This window comes from Garra rufa, chromosome 1 (assembly GCF_049309525.1).
Source record: "Garra rufa chromosome 1, GarRuf1.0, whole genome shotgun sequence".
NCBI lineage: Eukaryota > Metazoa > Chordata > Actinopteri > Cypriniformes > Cyprinidae > Garra > Garra rufa.
Genome location: NC_133361.1, coordinates 71397062 through 71416783, shown reverse-complemented (window position 1 = coordinate 71416783; position 19722 = coordinate 71397062). Strand labels below are relative to the sequence as shown.

The 19722-nt window shown below is 39.2% G+C and overlaps 2 pseudogenes; both read left to right on the top strand.

Moving 5' to 3' along the window:
• The window catches only part of LOC141338782 (uncharacterized), a 551053-nt pseudogene that overhangs the window by 368934 nt on the left and 162397 nt on the right, over positions 1-19722 (top strand).
• On the top strand, positions 633-17168 carry LOC141338866 (uncharacterized; annotated as a pseudogene).

Sequence of the window (19722 nt, the reverse complement as noted above, 5' to 3'; positions counted from 1 at the left end):
ATCATGTTGCATTGTTCCTGCATTCTGTAGGAGTTCACAATGGGGGAAAGTTAATCGCTGTTACTATAGCTACTTAATCATTCCTATGCAGTTTCTATTTAACAAGCAAACAAATATTTAGTTGGCTCATGAACAACATTTTTGTTTTAGACATGCCACATTTTAAAGTTTATTTCACCCTCTTTTGGTAACCAGAGCTTGTTTTCTCTCTTGACCAGGATCCAGCAAGATACCTGGTGAAGAATAAACAACTGCGTAACAGGACACTTTCTTTTTAGAGAAAGTGAAAGTAAAAACGTACAAACTTAACGTCAAAAGTAAGTAACCAGGTTGCCTGAACATTTTTAGTTCATAAAAAATCAGCTAACTTAACAAGTTTAGTTTAAACAACAGAAACTATAAAATATTATAATATTATGTTATCTAAACAACATTAATTATCTTAGTTGATCTGTCAAAAGAAAAACAGGAACAAGAAACGGTGCTCTTTAAATAGATAGTCTTGTTTCCATTTCTCATATTGAAAGTATCTGCTTAATTATTTACCCTTGTATTCTTGAACATTTGGTTACTTTGAATACACATAAATGTATTCCCTTCGTAAACATTTTGCTTTGCAGAAATTTACAGCAATGGGCAACAGTCAGTCAGCTCTAAATGAACGTGGCTACTCTCTAGTGAGTCAAGAGGGGAATAAGATCCTGGTGAAAAATGAAGGTGGTGATCAATTTGTCATTAAAAAGTTGAGCGCCAACCAGGTAAGTTGATTGTAATGAGATCTGAGATCCGATGAATAGGGAGAAAGACAAATTCTTATAGCTCACACATGAATATTAATTCCTAAAGTGATAGTTCACCCAAAAATGAAAATTTCCCCATTACCCTTAAGCTATTCTACGTATATATGACTTTGGTCCGACTTTAATTTAGGTGGACTAAACTGCAATGTACTTACATTTAAATTAATCATTTGATAGAATGCACTTATTGTGTACATACTGTCTCGAATCCGGTCCACGGCTTTCCGTCCGCTCGCCACCAGATGTCACACTGTTATTACATTGACTGTCACACTACACAAACTGTCGCATGTCACCCTGGACTACATTTCCTATCATCCACTGCGCTGATCCTTGACCAGCACATGACCAGCTAAGGACCAGCATAAACCAACTAAGGACCATCTTAAATTGAAACATATTTTCATTTCTTCTGATTTCGCTATTAATTGACCATATCGGATTACTTCCTTGTTTAGTCAAGCCAGCTAAGTCATTCCCGGTCACCTGTACTGTGCCGTAATATGAGCGTACTTTGTTCGTTTTCTCTACATAATCCACTCACAATCGAAGAAAAGTGTTGTTTGTCTAAGAGGACCAAATGTCCATATATACCGTATCAAGAATGACAAATGCCAGTTTAAGAGTAATTCGGCTAAATATGCGCGATACATTGCTATGATTGGCAGTAAAAACAGGACAAACATCTGACAACCTGATGTCAAAAAAAAGAGCTTAAATATTTCAGACTAAATTTAGAGTAACAAAACTACAGCGGGAACAAGTATGGTTTTATATATATATATATATATATATATATATATATATATTATAAATAACATATATATTAGTATTGGTTAAATATAGGCTATTCAATAGATTTTACAGTTCAAAAAAACTTAAAAGATGTAGTTATTAAATTTTATAAAATATTTCTATATTATTTCTAATATATTCCTATATCGATTCATATTGAGTGCATTATTTAAATATTATACCACAATTATTTAATGCATTTGTAGTGAACTATATATTAGTATTTAAATAATTCACCCTTATAGGCTGTTTGTGTGTGAGCTTAACGATTTTCTGCACTTCCTATACTATATACTTAAGGACGGTAAAAGTACTACAATCTATTATACTAGTAATCTTATAATAAATCGAAAAGCAAGACGTCTTGAAAAATATAGGGAGTTTAAAAGGCAGCTGCATAATAAATAATCCTCTGCTGCCATCTTTTGGTTATATGGGTAATTCCATATTACGCTCCGTGCATAAGGTCAATTGTCTTCAGTTTCATATTTCCTGTACTCTAATATGACGTGTTTCCACTGCCCGCAATATTCACATTTCCCTGTTTATTTTCAGTAATGTTCCATTTAATCCCGTGTGTCCAAACCGAAGCCTTGATATTATTGTCTCGTCTCGCCTACTCCTCCCTGTACACCTTATTTCTCCCACTCTCCTTTGAATCTTATGAAACCATCGTCCTTTCCTATTTTCTTCCCATTGTTGTTGCCATTGTTTCTTTAATTTATATTTAATAATACTCTTAATTTCTGTTCTACTAATACTAACTGTAAAATCATTACTTTGCCACCAATGAGATGAATTGTGGGGGTTACGCTATCTCGACATCATTAATTTACCTACAACCAATGAGAAGGCATGTGGGCGGGGCGACACATGCAGCCCCACCCCAGATTCAGCCCCGCCTCGATCTGCAGGATCCTTCAGAAATCATATTAATATACTGACTTATTATCAGTTTTGGAAACCATTGTGGGGTTTCATGTTTTTGGAACCTGTGATCATTTTTTCAGGATTTATTTATTTATTTATTTATTTATTTTTTGATGAATGAAAAAAAAAAAAGAAATTATTTACAATAAAAATCTTTTGTAACAACAAACGTTTTTTTTTTTTCTTTTCTTATTCTTTTTTTTTAAAAGAAATTATATAGTTTATTAAGCAAGGATGTGTTAAATTGATACAAAGTGCTAGTTAAATTACATTATAATTCAATTTCTATTTTGAATAAATGTTGTTCTTTTTAACTTTTTATTTATCAAAAAAAGTCCTGAATATATATATCACAGGTTATCCCAAACTGTTGAACGGCTGTGTTCATGTTTTTACATAGCCACAGACACTCTTATGGGAAAAAAAGCTGTTTTATGGGTCTGGCTTCTAGTTTAATCCATGTCCAGTTATTTTTGGCAGTACAAAACAGATCATTTTGCTGCTTGATTTACAAATTGGTGTGTCTCTTTCCATATTATTTTAATGTGTTATCTTAATTATGTGCTGGTTTGTACTGCAAACTTTTTTCCTGATTATAGCACTTTGTTTCGTTAGTTCCCTATGGCAGCACGTCAGAAGTCTCACCCATAAAGCTTACTTCCGCATTGAAGAACAAGGTGGACATTTAAAAAAAAAAACATCTAATTACATTTATAATTACACTGTTGGCCCATATCGTATACTATAACTCACCCTTAACCCTACCCATACTATCAATGCTGTTCCTAACCTTACCCGTATCCCATCTCTTATTTTTTGATGTACATAGTAGTTAGGGCCACCAAATATAAAGTAGGACAATTACTTTATTTTTTCAGATGTACACAATCTAAGTTAAATTAAAATTTATCCTGGCTTTTCCAAGCTTTAAAGCCCAATAAAGTGCATTCATCCATCCATTATAAGAGAAAATATCCATATTTGTGACCTTGGACCACAAAACCAGTTATAAGTTGCTGGGGTATATTTGTAGCAATAGCCAAAAACACATTGTATGTGTCCATGTTTTCCTAGTGTTTCTCCCCCAATGGACTCATGTTTTGGTTTCTTCTGTTGTCTCCCGCTTGTATTCAGTCTGTATTGGTTTCCCCTGTTGCCCCTATTTGGAGTTCCCCCTCATTATCTTGTTTGGTTCCTTGATTGTGTACACCTGTCATTGTAATTATCCACTCCCTTCTGCTACTCTTTAAATAGTTATTTGTTCCCCAGTTTCTTTGTCTGGTCTTAAAGTTACTTTGTGGTTGTTTGTATTCCTGGATTCCTGTTTGTGTTCATTAAATTGTTTGTTTGTTTGTTTGTTTTCTACTCCTGGCTCCTGTGTTTTTTCCTATGGTTCTTCACCCGCAGCACACCATGACAGTATGGGTCAAAATTATACATACTTCATTAATGCCAAAAATCATTAGAATATTAAGCAAAGATCTCGTTCCATTAAGATATTTTGTAAATTTCCTACCGTAAATATATCAACTTAATTTATAAGTAATATGCATTGCTAAGAACTTCATTTTGACAACTTTATAGGCGATTTATTTCAATATTTGGATTTTTTTTACACCCTCAGATTCCAGATTTTCAAATAGTTGTATCTTGGCTAAATATTGTCCTATCATATAAAAAAAACATACATCTTATTCAGCTTTCAGATGATGTATAAATCTCAATTTCACAAAAATTGACCCTTCTGACTGGTTTTGTTGGCCAGGGTCACATTTAAAACTTATTTTATTTATTTTAAAGCAAGTTATTTTAGATTATTAAGTCATAAATATGGACAATTTTCTTACAAAAAAACATCACTGGGCCTTTATTAACACCCTGGCCATGTGAAGAACTTTATTTATGATGAAGGGATGCACAGTCCCCATTCACTGCCATTATAAAGCTTAGAAGAGCCAGGATGTTTTCGTAGTAGGCCTACAACTACGATTGTGTTTGTCTGAAAGAAAAAGTAAAACCTAGTATAACCTAGGAAGGCTGGAGGGTGAGTAAAACATGGGATCATTTTTATTTTGGGGTAAGCTAACCCTTTAAAGGTATAATGAACTGCCTTTGTTTTTTATTTTGTACTGTTCAATATAGTCGGCACAGGATCTTCTTTTTGAAAATCACGAGTTGAATTGTGCCTTGTTTGTAAATTAACCCGCTGAAGAGAACGAAAGACAGAGTTCTAACCGACATGGTCTGGATCTTCATTAAAAATAGTTAATTCTCTTTTCCTAACATTGGTACGCCTTGTTATCCTCAGAGCCATATTATTCCCTGCTGAAAAAAACAGCTAAAACCAGCCTAGGCTGGTTGTCTGGTCTTAGCCAGTTTAAGCTGGAAGTAGCTGGTTTTAGCTGGTCATCCAGGCTGGTCAGGCTGGTTTTAGCTGGTGGTCTCCCAGCATGACCAACTAAGACCAGCCTGGCCAGGCTGGGAAAGTGGCCAAAACCCCTCAAAAATCAGCCTGCTTGCCAGCTATGACCAGCTAAAACCAGCCTAGACTGTTTGGTTGGTTTTAGCTGGTCATAGCTGGCAAGCAGATTGATTTTTTCAGCAGGGTTGTTTCTTTTCTGCTTAGACCTGCGTATTTGCCTCTCCAGTAAACACTACATGCGCAAATCGATGAGCGGGACTAAACAGGCAGTGATTTAGAAACAGCTGTTGATCTTCTCAGGAAGAATTGTTTAAATCACACTATTACTGTTAATCACACTTTTGGCAGAGTGCTTCCAATATAAGCTGATTTTAGACTAACGACAAAGTTCTGAGTTCTGAAAACCATCCTATATGTCAAAAGATCAAGGGAATTTTAGTTTCGTAGTTCATGATCCCAGTAACTGTTCTTTTGCTCTTCATTCTCCTTTAAAACAATGTGTATTGTATAAAAGGGATAGTTCACCCAAAAATGAAAATGTGATGTTTATCTGCTTACCCCCAGGGCATCCAAGGTGACTTTGTTTCTTCAGTACAACACAAACAAAGATTTTTAACGAAAACCGGTGCAGTCTGTCAGCCAAATAATGGATGTGGATGGGCACCAGACCTTTAAAAGTAAAACAAAACATGCACAGACAAATCCAAATTACACCCTGCGACTCGTGACGATACATTGATGTCCTAAGACACGAAATGATCGTTTTTTTGCGAGAAACTGAACAGTATTTATATCATTTTTTACCTTTGATACACAGCCACGTCCAACTGTCATCATCCGGCTCACTACATGTGTACGTGCTCTGACGTAGTTTATGCAAACTACAGGGAAATTGGTGAAAAGTCAACAGTCCCGGATGAGTTCGCGCAAGCAAACGTAATCTTTTAGCTTTAAATCGGTTTGAACAATCAGGATAAGCGCCAAGTAATTACTATTTTGAATAGCCGCTTTACCCACAATCTCTGTGCACTGTGTAAACAATGAGTACGTTTACATGGACAATAATATTCTGATATTAACACGATTAAGACAATACTCTGATTAAGAATCAACCATGTAAACTGAGATTTTTGATTCATTTAATCCGACTAAAGTCATAATCGAAGTAAACACAAAACGAATTAAGTTCAGTATGGACATGTACACACCTTAATCACACTAAAAGAAAGCCTCCATAGCGTAATGTGAGGTAAACGGCAAAGATAACAGGGTTTTCAAAATGAAAACAAACAAAAAAAGGTTAAACTAAACTGGCTTTCAGTGACAGTGCTTGCGTGTTTTTTTTCCTAAAAACTGACTGGCTCTGAAACGCGCGCCATGGAGCAGACGCTTTGAAACAGCGCAGCATGCACTCGCATAAATGCGAACACGGCAAATTTTAACTCACGTTCTCCAAAAATAGTTGCGTATGTCCAGAGCCCTGATTAGGTCCAAACGATGATGCAAATAAAGCATTAAAAAATAATTAACTGCACTTCAAGCTTTCGTAAAATTTCGAAAAGTCAAAATACCATAACGAAGACGAACTGATAGTGTCGCGTGTGGATGTAATGATGTGTATCATTAACCAATCTATGTACTACAACATGTAAAACAGGAACATGAAAGGAAAATTCTAAAATCATATTATTGTCTAATTCAGAATAAGGTCATTAATTAGATTACTGGTGTCCATGTAAACATAGTCACCGAGTGTCGTATATACGCGACAGATCGCTTCCGGCGTTTGTGTATACTACGCCAGAGCGCATACACATGTAACGAGCCGGATGATGACAGTTGGACGTGGCTGTGTATCAAAGTTAAAAAATGTTGTAAATACTGTTGTTTCTCACAAAAAAACGATCGTTTCTTGTCTTAGTACATCAACGTATCGTCACGAGCCTCAGGGTGTAATTTGGATTTATCTGTGCATGTTTTTTTTTTTTTTTTACTTTTAAAGGTCTGGTGCCCATCCACTGCCATGATATGACTGACTGACTGACCGGTTTTAAAAATCTTGGTTTGTGTTCTGCTGAAGAAACAAAGTCACCTACATCTTGGATTCCCTGGGGGTAAGCAGATAAACATCACATTTTCATTTTTGGATGAACTATCCCTTTAAGTGCTATAAATAAATGTGACTCAGTAAATTCCTGTCTGTTTTTAGGACGAATCTATGTTTCTCCCCCATCTCAGTCACCCACACATCATCCAGCACAAGGAATTTATCATAGGTTGAGAGAAAATCTAAAATGATTCTGTTCATTTACATTCAATAGTTGCATTAAATTATTTTAAACAGTAATACATGTGTTTACAGATTCTGACTGTGTGTATCTTGTCCTGGAGCACTGTGAAGGCGGAGATCTCGCTCAGAAAATCAAAAACAAAAAGAAGGGAAATGCTATGTTTTCTGAGAATGAGGTATGATTGTAGATGGTTGGAAAGGCTTAACATATTACTACAGGCACTGGGATCTTCAGCTTTACTTAAAAATACAAGCAACTGTACTTGATTGGCTCTCCAGGAGCAGAGATCCATCCATACGTTAGCATGATTTGTTAAACTGGACCGACATTGTCAATCCTATTAAAACATCTGAACCAACTAATCTAGGTCATTACTAGAAACTTCCAGACAGGTGTGTTGGAGGAGGTTGGAACAAATCTCTGTAGGGTGTTGACATTCCAAGAACAGGACTGTGCAACCGTGGTTTATAACACCTAAGCAACCAGTAAAAGTATCTAATGATAATTAGTGCTTTGTTAAAGTATTCATACTCCATATGTTGGTCACATTTTGTTTTGCTCTTGTATGCACTTTCAATAGTTAGACTGTATGTAGACAGGAGTGTGCCATTCCAAATCAGTTTTAACCTCTTGCGTTCAAGATAAATATTGCATTTTTAACAAAATAAAATTTGTACATTCACATTTTACTGATTTGACAGATTCTGGACTGGATTTTAACGATCTGCATGGCTTTAAAGTACCTGCATGATCAACAGATCCTGCATAAGAACCTGCGACCCGAGGTACAGATTAAACGCACTTAATCTATACATATCGTCTATATGGGAACAAGGGAGCGCTGGAGCCTATTATTCTGTATTCAAGTGCTCTAAATCTAAAATCTAAATCTAATTTGGCTTTACACTTGTTTAATCTTATGTGTGAATCGTAAAATAATGAATATATGGAACAGCATACAATACAGTGGTTAGGAGTAGTCGACAAACCAAGAAGAAATCAGGATGTAAAATAATCCAATGGAAACCATAAATGCAACAATTGTGAAACACCCTAAGGGGCTGTTTACACAAAACCATTTTCGAAACGGTAAACAATAGGTTATTGTCCTAACCCCGGTTCTCTGAAACATCTTGTGTTCAAGATCCACCTATGGGAAGGGTCTCCGTACCTGATATCTGCAGAAGCATACAATACCACAGGGTCTGGCTAGACAGACAGAAGCATGCAGCCAATGCCGGGTAAGGCCCCACCCCCTTACCTGAGATCATATAAGGCCTGCACATGCTGCTATTCTCCAGTAAGTATATTCAGAGAAGAACATGGACTCGTGCATAAGGCTGACCGCTTGCGTTTGTTATCAGAGGTAGTGGAATTGCCTCGCCTTCTTTCTTTTTGTCGTCACAGCACTGCTACATATGGGCGATGACGGGGCTAAAGAGGGCTTGACCTGCCTTCACTGGTGCTCCCATGACACGTCGCTTCTGGCTATCAGGAAGACATGATAGGTTCAATTCAATTCAAGTTTATTTGTATAGCGTTTTTCACGATACAAATCGTTGCAAAGCAGCTGTACAAAAATGCAGGTTACTACAATATATTTAGTAGCTTACTAGTGGTGACTACTGTATGTCAAGTCGATGTACAAATGGTGTAGATGTATGTTAAAATCAGTAATGGTGTAATCAAACAGATGATGAACACTAATAGTAATGATTATGTTTTGCAATCAAACTTGTAGCAAAATTGTGTAGTGCTGTATGTTGTTTCAAAGGCTGGCATCATCTGAGGTCCTCAGAGGGGTTGGCATCATCTCTTCTCGGGTATTCTGAATTCAGACTTAATTATGTGTAATTCCTAGTAACCAAGAAACAGAGAAACAGAGAAATAATTAGCGTAGCTGCTGTTCCAACCAAGCAAAAATTATGTGCTTAGCCCAAGCTGAAGAATGTTGATGTGCATTTGATCAGATGTACCTGAAGTACAACGTTATGAGATACTTTATGTAAATGCTTGGCTAAAGAGATGAGTCTTTAATCTAGATTTAAACATAGAGAGTGTGTCTGAACCCGAACGTTATTAGGAAGGCTATTCCAGAGTTTGGGAGCAAAATGTGAAAAGGCTCTCCCTCCTTTAGTGGACTTTGCTATCCTAGGTACTACTAAAAGTCCAGAGTTTTGCGACCTTAGGGACCTTAGGATCATATATAATATGATCATATATTTAAGGACTCTAGCAGCTGCATTTTGGACTACCTGTAGCTTATTTATTGAAGATGCAGGACAGCCACCTAGTAGTGCATAACAATAGTCCAGTCTAGACATCATGAATGCATGAACTAACTTTTCTGCATCAGAAACAGGTAACATGTTCCGTAGCTTAGCAATGTTTCTAAGATGGAAGAATGCTGTTTTTGTAACATGAGAATTATGATTTTCAAAAGACAGGTTGCTGTCTAATATAACACCCAGATTTTTGATTGTAGAGGAAATAACAGTACATCCGTTTAGCTGCAAATTGCAGTATAAGAGATTCTGTGTACTGTTTTTTTGGTCCAATAAGTAATATCTCAGTCTTATCTGAATTTAATAGTGGAAAATTATTCCTCATCCAATCTTTCACATTTTTAACACACTCTGTTAACTTTGCTAAGTTAGAAGTTTCTTCTGGTCTTGTTGAAATACATAGTTGAGTATTATAAGCATAACAATGGAAACTAATCCCATATTTCCTAATAATATTACCAAGGGGTAAAATGTTAATTGAAAATAGCAGAGGACCTAGGACAGATCCTTGTGGCAATCCATACTTTACTGGTGATAATTGCGATGACTCCTCGTTTAAATAAACAAAGTGGTAGCGATCGGACAGGTATGATCTGAACCATCTTAAAGCCTGCCCTTGAATACCTGTATAGCTTTGTAAAGGTTGAGCCACAGTGCACGCTTACCGACGAAGAAAAGAGCCATTGAACGCCCGCTGGCTTGGACGGCCTGGCGGGCATTATGGAGAATGAAAATGTTGATAGTGACAAGCTCCTTTTAGAGCAGGGGCAGACCCTTTCTCCAGCTGCTTACCCATATCCTCAAAAAGCCTGGCCTGGTAAGCCGAGAACAGAGAGGAGACTTTCAAGCCCTAACTGTGTACACAGAGGCTTTGTAGGAAGCCTGATGGATGGATGCAGAGAAACGGTCCATTCTGCCAGGGAGAAAAGGCTTGGGAGAGGCGAGCATCCCACCTTGAGAACGATTGAGGTGTCAATGGAGAGCCATCATGTCTTTCACCTCAAGACAAGGGTCTCCCCGACTGTACTTCATGTGCTTGGCACAAGCAGGAAGGACAGGCATAAGCTGCTTTCTTGGGCTGGGAGGCGATCCCAGGAGTTTCCCATCATAGATGAAGAGCAGCAGGCACGTGAGCCTGCGGTGCTATGGAAGGCGGGATAGCCTCTTCATTATCAGAGCCTTCAAGAAGGCCTGCATCTTCCTCGTTCCCTAAGCCATGTTTAGCAGCTGTGACAGGGAACGAGCAAGAAAAAAGGTGGACAGACTGAAATGAAGTGCAGTGTGGACGGCTTGCAGAAGGACACAACTGTAATAGAGAGGGAAACAATCATGTCTGGTGGAGGCTGATATGAACGATATATCCTCCTGAAGACAAAAGTGAATGTCCGAAAATTCCAACAAGCTGTGAGAAATTAAACCAGAGGTCGTGAGAAGCGAATGTCAACTGGAGAATAGCAGTGTGTGCGGGCCTTATATGCTCTCAGGTAAGGGGGTGGGGCCTTACCTGGAATTGGCTGCGTGCTTCTGTCTGTCTAGCCAGACTCGGTGCAGTTGGATGCTTGTGCAGAGGTGAGGTACGGATGCAATTCCCATAGGTGGATCTCGAACATGAGATGATGAAAGAGAACTTTTTATGTGTTTTGGCTGTTCATTTACATGACAGCAGCCATTTGGCCGCTTGAAAACAAAAGCTTTTCAAAACAGGTTCCAAAGAGCAGGGTTTGGATAAATGTCTTTACCATCTCCATGTAAATGTCATGTCTTTTTTCCCATTACACTTTCACTAGTGATTCTTGACAAAGTGATGTCGCCAACTACTGGTCTCGAAGCAGAATACAGTGTCAAAATGATCCCCGTTCACAGGGATCTGTGAAAATGACCAACAAAAATTTTGTAATTTGTTTTCAGTACATTGCTGTCAATACATTATCCTTGAGACAAAAAATCTTCATGTAATCTCAAAGTTTTAAAAATATATCTGATTTCTTATTATAGAGTATATTCTTCACTACATTTGGAACCATCCGTCTTGGAAAGTTTGGAGTGGTTCATCAATGGTATTGTTTCCTCCTATAATTCAAAACATAACTTGTCAGGGACTCTTCAATGCATGCTACAAAAAATACAGCATAAATCATATACATGTGTACTTTGTGATCTGGATTCTGCACCATATTTTCCCTCTTTCTATCAGGTCCACTGAACAGCAAACTGAAGAAAATAACCCTTCATATGTTGCACCTGAGATTTTGAATCGCAAATCTTATGAGGAAAAAACGTAATAAAACATCTTCAAACTGCAGTTATGACTGGCTATACAATATATTTCTATTTTTCAAACAGAACACTTATACCATGCTGTTAATACATTTTACAGTGAAATATGGGGGTTGGGATGTGTCATCTATGAGCTGTGTATGCTGAAATGTGCGGTAAGATTTTCCTTTCATCAGATTGAAACAGATACAACAGGTTAAACAATAATGTTGTGATATATTGCAGGGAATTTAATATAATGTATTAAGAAATACCAATGCAGTGTCAACTAAAATTAGCATCAGTTTATTAACCATTTAATAGGTTAGTTTGTTTCAAAATGAAAATTCTGTCATACCCTCATATCGTTCCACGCCCGTAAGACCTTCATTCATCTGAGCAGTTTGTCCCTCCATAGAGATCAAGTGCAACTTACACATTCAAGTTCCAGAAAGACATCATTAAACTACTTCTTTAACTGTATTTAATTTTGATAATGAACAGGCTGCGATGTCAAGTTCAAGAAAAATATGATATGTGAGGTGTCGACAAGATCATTGCAATAGTTACCCAGTAATGTATGGTCATACCAATGCTGATAGAAGCAAAACATAATTTTGAACTTTAAGGCTTTTGCAAAATGAATAAAAGCTTTGGTTTCCTTTCCGTGAACTTCGGAGCGCCTTACAATGATCTGAAACTCAGCACAATTTTTTCTTTTGTTTTGTTAATGTTAATGATTACTGTGAAATATATTTTGTGTATAGGCCTATATATTCCTTTTTAATGTAGTCTATATAGTTTTATTCATTTTTATCTGTTCACAGACGCACTGCAGGTGCACTTTTGGATACGTCAATGTCACATTTGCATAGGCCGTACTATGCTGTCTGACAAACGATTTTGTACCGATTTTATTTTGTTTTGGCAAGTATTTTATTATTTTGCAGAGAGAAAGTTGGATTATGCAACAGAGATGCAATTCATTGTCTCAAGGCAGTTAATTAATAAACCATCAGTATCTGCCCTTTTCATGCAATTTCGATATGCCAATGGTTTTAAAAAACAATCCAAAATTGGTGGATAAAAATCAGTGGCCAATGCATCTGTGCATCCCAACTTTCTATACTGATTTACAAATGCGTTTGCCCAATTGTTTTGCCTCAGTGGGAATACAACTTGTATGTTTGTTTGAGCCTGTTGATAAATTGTACACTGACACAGACTTGACATAAACTTGACTTGAAACAGACTTGATCTAAACTTGACTAGACATGACATGAATACGTGACAGGGAACCACTAAAACACAAGGGCTATATATATTAGACAATACAGGTCACATGACATAAACTAACCAATGAAAAACAAGGAACAAGACAGTGAGGCATAGGAGGACCTGGGCCATGGAGCAGTGGCAGGCAGTGGAGCAGAAAAAGCCAGGGCAGAGCAAGAAGCCATGGCAGAGTAGGGAGCGATGGCGGAGCAGGGAGCTCGGGTAGCCATGGCATAGCAAACAGTTCAGCAGGCAATGGCTGATCAGGGAGCTTGGGTAGCCATGGCATAGCAAACAGTTCAGCAGGCAATGGCTGATCAGGGAGCTCGGGTAGCCATGGCATAGCAAACAGTTCAGCAGGCAATGGCTGATCAGGGAGCTTGGGTAGCCATGGCATAGCAAACAGTTCAGCAGGCAATGGCTGATCAGGGAGCTCGGGTAGCCATGGCATAGCAAACAGTTCAGCAGGCAATGGCTGATCAGGGAGATTGGGTAGCCATGGCATAGCAAACAGTTCAGCAGGCAATGGCTGATCAGGGAGCTCGGGTAGCCATGGCAGAGCAGACAGTTCAACAGGCCATGGCTGATCAGGGAGCTTGGGTAGCCATGGCATAGCAAACAGTTCAACAGGCCATGGCTGATCAGGGAGCTTGGGTAGCCACGGCAGAGCAGACAGTTCAACAGGCCACGGCTGATCAGGGAGCTCGGGTAGCCATGGCAGAGCATACAGATCAACAGGCCATGGCTGATCAGGGAGCTCGGGTAGCCATGGCATAGCAAACAGTTCAACAGGCCATGGCTGATCAGGGAGCTTGGGTAGCCACGGCAGAGCAGACAGTTCAACAGGCCACGGCTGATCAGGGAGCTCGGGTAGCCACGGCAGAGCAGACAGTTCAACAGGCCACGGCTGATCAGGGAGCTCGGGTAGCCATGGCAGAGCATACAGTTCAACAGGCCACGGCTGATCAGGGAGCTCGGGTAGCCATGGCAGAGCAGACAGTTCAACAGGCCATGGCTGATCAGGGAGCTCGGGTAGCCATGGCATAGCAAACAGTTCAACAGGCCATGGCTGATCAGGGAGCTTGGGTAGCCACGGCAGAGCAGACAGTTCAACAGGCCACGGCTGATCAGGGAGCTCGGGTAGCCATGGCAGAGCATACAGATCAACAGGCCACGGCTGATCAGGGAGCTCGGGTAGCCATGGCAGAGCAGACAGTTCAGCAGGCAATGGCTGATCAGGGAGCTTGGGTAGCCATGGCATAGCAAACAGTTCAGCAGGCAATGGCTGATCAGGGAGCTCGGGTAGTCATGGCAGAGCAGACAGTTCAACAGGCCATGGCTGATCAGGGAGCTCGGGTAGCCATGGCATAGCAAACAGTTCAACAGGCCATGGCTGATCAGGGAGCTTGGGTAGCCACGGCAGAGCAGACAGTTCAACAGGCAATGGCTGATCAGGGAGCTCGGGTAGCTATGGCAGAGCAGACAAATCAACAGACAATGGCTGATCAGGGAGCTTGGGTAGCCACAGCAGAGCAGACAGTTTAGGGGGCCATGGTGGATCAGGGAGCTCGGGTAGCCATGGCAGAGCAGACAGGGCAGGGGGCCCATAAACCAGAGAGGCCTCCGGAGCAGACTTGAGGACAGACGAGACCTCTGGAGCAGACTCGTGGACAGTCAAGGTCTCAGGTGCAGACTCGTGGACAGACAAGGCGTCTGGAGCACAATATCCAGCCCACACGCTCAAGATGGCCATGATGTAGTGATAGGACTCAGGTGTGGTGGCCATCTTGGCCGGGGACTCAGGCGTGGCGGCCATCTTGTGAGCAGACTCTGGAAGGGCGGCCATTTTGTGAGCAGACTCTGGAAGGGCAGCCATCTTGTGAGCAGACTCTGGAAGGGCAGCCATCTTGTGAGCAGACTCTGGAAGGGCGGCCATGATGAGTGCAGACTCTGGAAGGGCAGGCTTGGCATGTGCAGGCCCTGGAGTGGCAGGCTTGGTGTGAGCAGGTCCTGGAGTGGCAGGCTTGGCGTGAGCAGGCTTTGGAGCAGCAGACATGATGTGGGCTGGCTGTGGCTCGGCAGACATGACGTGAACAGGCTGTGGTTTGACAGACGTGACATGAGCAGGGTGATTTGTGAGGGATACTGTGGGATTGTGGGGCTCTTCATCCACAACTCCCACAGTAAATGGTGAACCAGCCAACCGGAGTGCACAATCAATATATTGTTCTAGCGTAGCTGAGCATCTGTTGTCTGGCATTAGGTAGTTCAAAGAATCCTTCAGTCAATTTTGGAAAATCCCCTTTAAAGACACGTCATTAAAGTCCACCAAATGACGACATCCACAAAATTCCTCAATGTACTTCTCTATAACCCGGGATACTGATGAGTTCCTTTTGAGGTACGTATTCTGTAACAATAAGTCCACTGAGCGGTGAGAGGTAGTTGAACCCAAGTGCAGATTTATTAAAAGAGTGAAATAATCCAAAACATAATCTAAACTATGACTTGACACAGACTTGACCTGGTGTGTACAGACTTGGCATAAACTTGACTTGAAACAGACCTACAGATCTAGACTTGACGTGACTTGACATGAACAGACTTGAAATAAACAAACACTCACCAAACAGCAGGTTACAACAATAATACACGACAGGGAACCACTGAAACACAAGGGCTATATATACCAGACAATACTGGTCACATGACATAAACTAACCAATGAGAGGAACAAGACCCTAGCAACCAATCACAACATGACACATGGAACAGTGGAGCCAGTGGCAGGAATACAAAAGGGAAAGGGAAGCAAGACACAACAGCATTAATCAAATACAAAATAAGAGACATGAAAACATGAACCCCGTCAGCTGGTAGCAGACACACTTCAGCCCGATCCAGCGGATCGCCCATCCGTCAGCGAGATCTTGACCAGACCTTTTATCATTAATTATCTTCGACAAAAGGTTAGTTACCTTATGAAAATATTTAATTGTTATAATTTGCTATAAAAAAATTGCACATTGGCTCTGGTTTTAAACAAAATGGGGTAAATTAGATGTCTTTTTTCCAGAATATGCAAACTATTAGGAAACTTTATAGGACACTAGAGGAACTGAGAGCCCTGGCTGATGATTTGGAAAGAGTCCATTTCAACACAACTGTAGGCAGTCTCACAGGAGGTGTCATAGGACTGGCTGGAGGAATCACATCTGTAGTTGGACTTGTTCTCTCTCCGTTCACTCTCGGAGCGTCTCTGATAGTAACAGGAGTGGGAATCGGTACGGCGGTAGCTGGAGGAGTAACAGCTGGTTACAGCAATATAACAAACATGGTTAACCAGAAAACAAACCGGCAAAAGATCAAAATGCTCATAAAAGAGTTCCAGGAAAAAATCACCTCCACAGTTTGCTGCATCCAAAACATCCAAATAGCCGTGGAAACTTTAGAAAGACAGTTTTCCACAAGCGATGACTCATTTTCCAATGCACAACCTGGGGCAAATGCTGGAACTCGACTTGGACGAGGGCTGGGAGGAATTCCGGAGATTCTCCGTGTAATTGAAGTCGTAAATGTTGGGAAGGTTGCTGCTCAAGCTGGGAGAGTCATTCGTGTGGCTGAAGCAGCTACTGGAGTTTTGTCTGCACTTTTTGTAGCTGTGGATGTCTTCTTTGTTTTTCTCGACTCTAGAGAAATCCACAACATCCGCCAAGATTACGCATTAAGAGAGCGTCAACGAGAGCCACAAGCCACCAGCAGCCAAACCGCTGGGTCGACTGACCAGACATCAAATAACAGCGACACAACAAACCTGCTGCCTTCAAACACTCAACAGGCAGAAGAGCTGAAGTCTGAGACCATGAAATTTGTGACAAAAATAAAGGAGACCACAGAGGAGCTTCAGAAGATTCTGGATACACTTCGAGATGCTCTGCACCCAAACTCTGTGCTGCCAAATGCTGAAAACATAAATTGTTAGTTAAGCTCAGTATGTTATAGTCATAGATTGATTACAGTCGTGGTAAAGGTTAGGTGATGGTAACTGGATATTCTGGGGGTTTTATGATAAAATATCTGAATCAATATTGCTATATATAATATAGCAGTGTTGTTTATTGGATGAGCACTGTGCTACATTGTATTTTATGTGTTTTTAATCTTAACTGTTTTATGATAAAATATCTGAATCAATATTGCTATATATAATATAGCAGTGTTGTTTATTGGATGAGCACTGTGCTACATTGTATTTTATGTGTTTTTAATCTTAACTGTTTTAAATTAATTTGAAATCAGTTTTTAAATCATTTTAAATGTTCTTAAATTCTCAGGTTTTTTTGGTTGTGATCATTATTATTATTATATTCCCTTTTATGATTATTTTAATTCCTCTTATACAGCACTTTGAATTACCACTGTGTATGAAATGTGCTATATGAATAAACTTGCCTTGCCTATATTAAGAATGTATATTAGGACTTCTTGCCTTTATTTCCTTGACATTTTGGAAATAAAAATAATAAGCATAACATACGTCCTCATTTTCTGTATGCGAGGGGCTGCTCATTGTAATTTTCTTCCAATTGTACTGAAATAAATATAAAAAAAGCCAAACATTTATGTTTTCTTTTGATTTAACTCACTGTTTTTTAACAGACCAATTGTGACCCTGGACCACAAAACCAGTCATAAGGTTAAATTTGACAAAACTGAGATATATACATCATATGAAAGCTCAATAAATAAGCTTTCTATTGATGTATGGTTTGTTAGGATAGGACAATATTTGGTCGAGATACATCTATTTGAAAATCTGGAATCTGAGGTGCAAAAAAATCTAAATACTGAGAAAATCACTTTTAAAGTTGTCCAAATTAAGTTCTTAACAATGCATATTACTAATCAAAAATTACATTTCGATATATTTACAGTAGGAATTTTACAAAAAATCTTCATGGAACATGATCTTTACTTAATTTCCTATTGATTTTTGGCATAAAAGAAAAATCAATATTTTTGACCCATACTATGTATTTTTGGCTATTGCTACAAATATACCCCAGCGACTTAAGACTGGTTTTGTGCTCCAGGGTCACAATTGTACATTAAGTTTTCCGTGACACTAATGCATATCTCCAGTGGCTGTCAACATTTTCAAGATATGGCAAAATTTGTCCAAAATGGGTGATTTCTCTATTGCCTCAAAAAAGCCGCTGCTAAAGTAATACTCTCTAGGGGCTGAATAAAACCAACAAGTATCTCACCAGTAAAGCATCAGAGTTTCACAATCTTTACTAAACTGAATTTAAAGCCAATGTTAATTACATCAACCAAACAACTTACAGTTTCTAACATTCATTTAAATTTCTATGAAATGTAATTAACCTACAGTAGGGGAGAGCGGGGCACAACCTAACACTTTTTGAATTTCGCGGTTTATGTAAATCCACTTGGGGTTCAGAGTACAACATTTATCCACATTATTTTCACATTTGTCTAGTACAAATATATTGCTTTGTTTCACATTTACAGTGTATACGTTTTTCGTTATTTGCCTCAAAAGAAAGGAAGTGAAACGTGACAACATGCCCCCTAGGTGGGGTACATTGTAACATCTGAGGGGCACGTTGTAACACGATATGACAGCTTAAAATGTTATCTGATCGAATGAAAAAAATATACACAACAAACTAAAATATTTTGTCAGTAAAATACAAGTGTTAACTTTTTCAAATGAAGTAATGACGTTTTTTAAAAAAATAAAAATGATCTAATTTTGGAGTTTGACAACGAACATATCGCAACAATGATTTGAACGGCCCTGATCGCAACACACAGCTGTACAGTAGCTCAAAACGATTTGGACAAATAAATGAAACACATTTAGACATTCAGAAAAACACTCCCCTCTCTCCACACACAGCTCTCACAGAACACGACACACATAAACCAGCCAAAATGCTTTACATTTCTTGAAATAATAACTTCTGAATATTAAACATTGATTGTCAGCCTTTATTCACCTGTTTCTTGTGGTTTCTTATCAAAATCCTTAGAAGTAAATAGTGTAAATTGCACCGCATATGCCATAGAATAGCATAGTTTAATAACAGCGGGGCATATTGTAACACAGTGTTACAACGTTCCCCAGCTGCGCCACTGGAGTCTAAAACAGGTTAGTGTCTTCTGCTGGTTTGTCAAGCATTAATAAACCATCTAAACTGATAAATAACAAATTGGAGATTAAAATAATAGCAGTTTTGTCTAACTTTAAATGAATACTAAAAACTGAAATGAAAAGCTTACTTCAGCCAGAAATGTACTTTTACTATGGTAAAATAAATATTCAGCGATATCTTCAAAAGGCTTTTGAATTCTGGCGCTCTTTTTTTCTCTGAATAGTGTTGCTATGGCAACTAGTAAACACCGTAAATTTGGTTATGCTAGCATGTGTGGAAATATTTAAACCATGCGTGTTACAATTAACCCCGCGTTAGGTTGTGCCCCGCTCACCCCTATGTGAGCACATGAGGGGCAATCAAGGTGAGGCTAATGCCGCGTTCCAGGCAACCCGTTACTTGTGTTTTTTCAACCTTTACCCGTGAAAGTGCACCGGAACGGTAATAATAATAAATACACTCAGGCAGTTTGGCGTGACTTGCCTG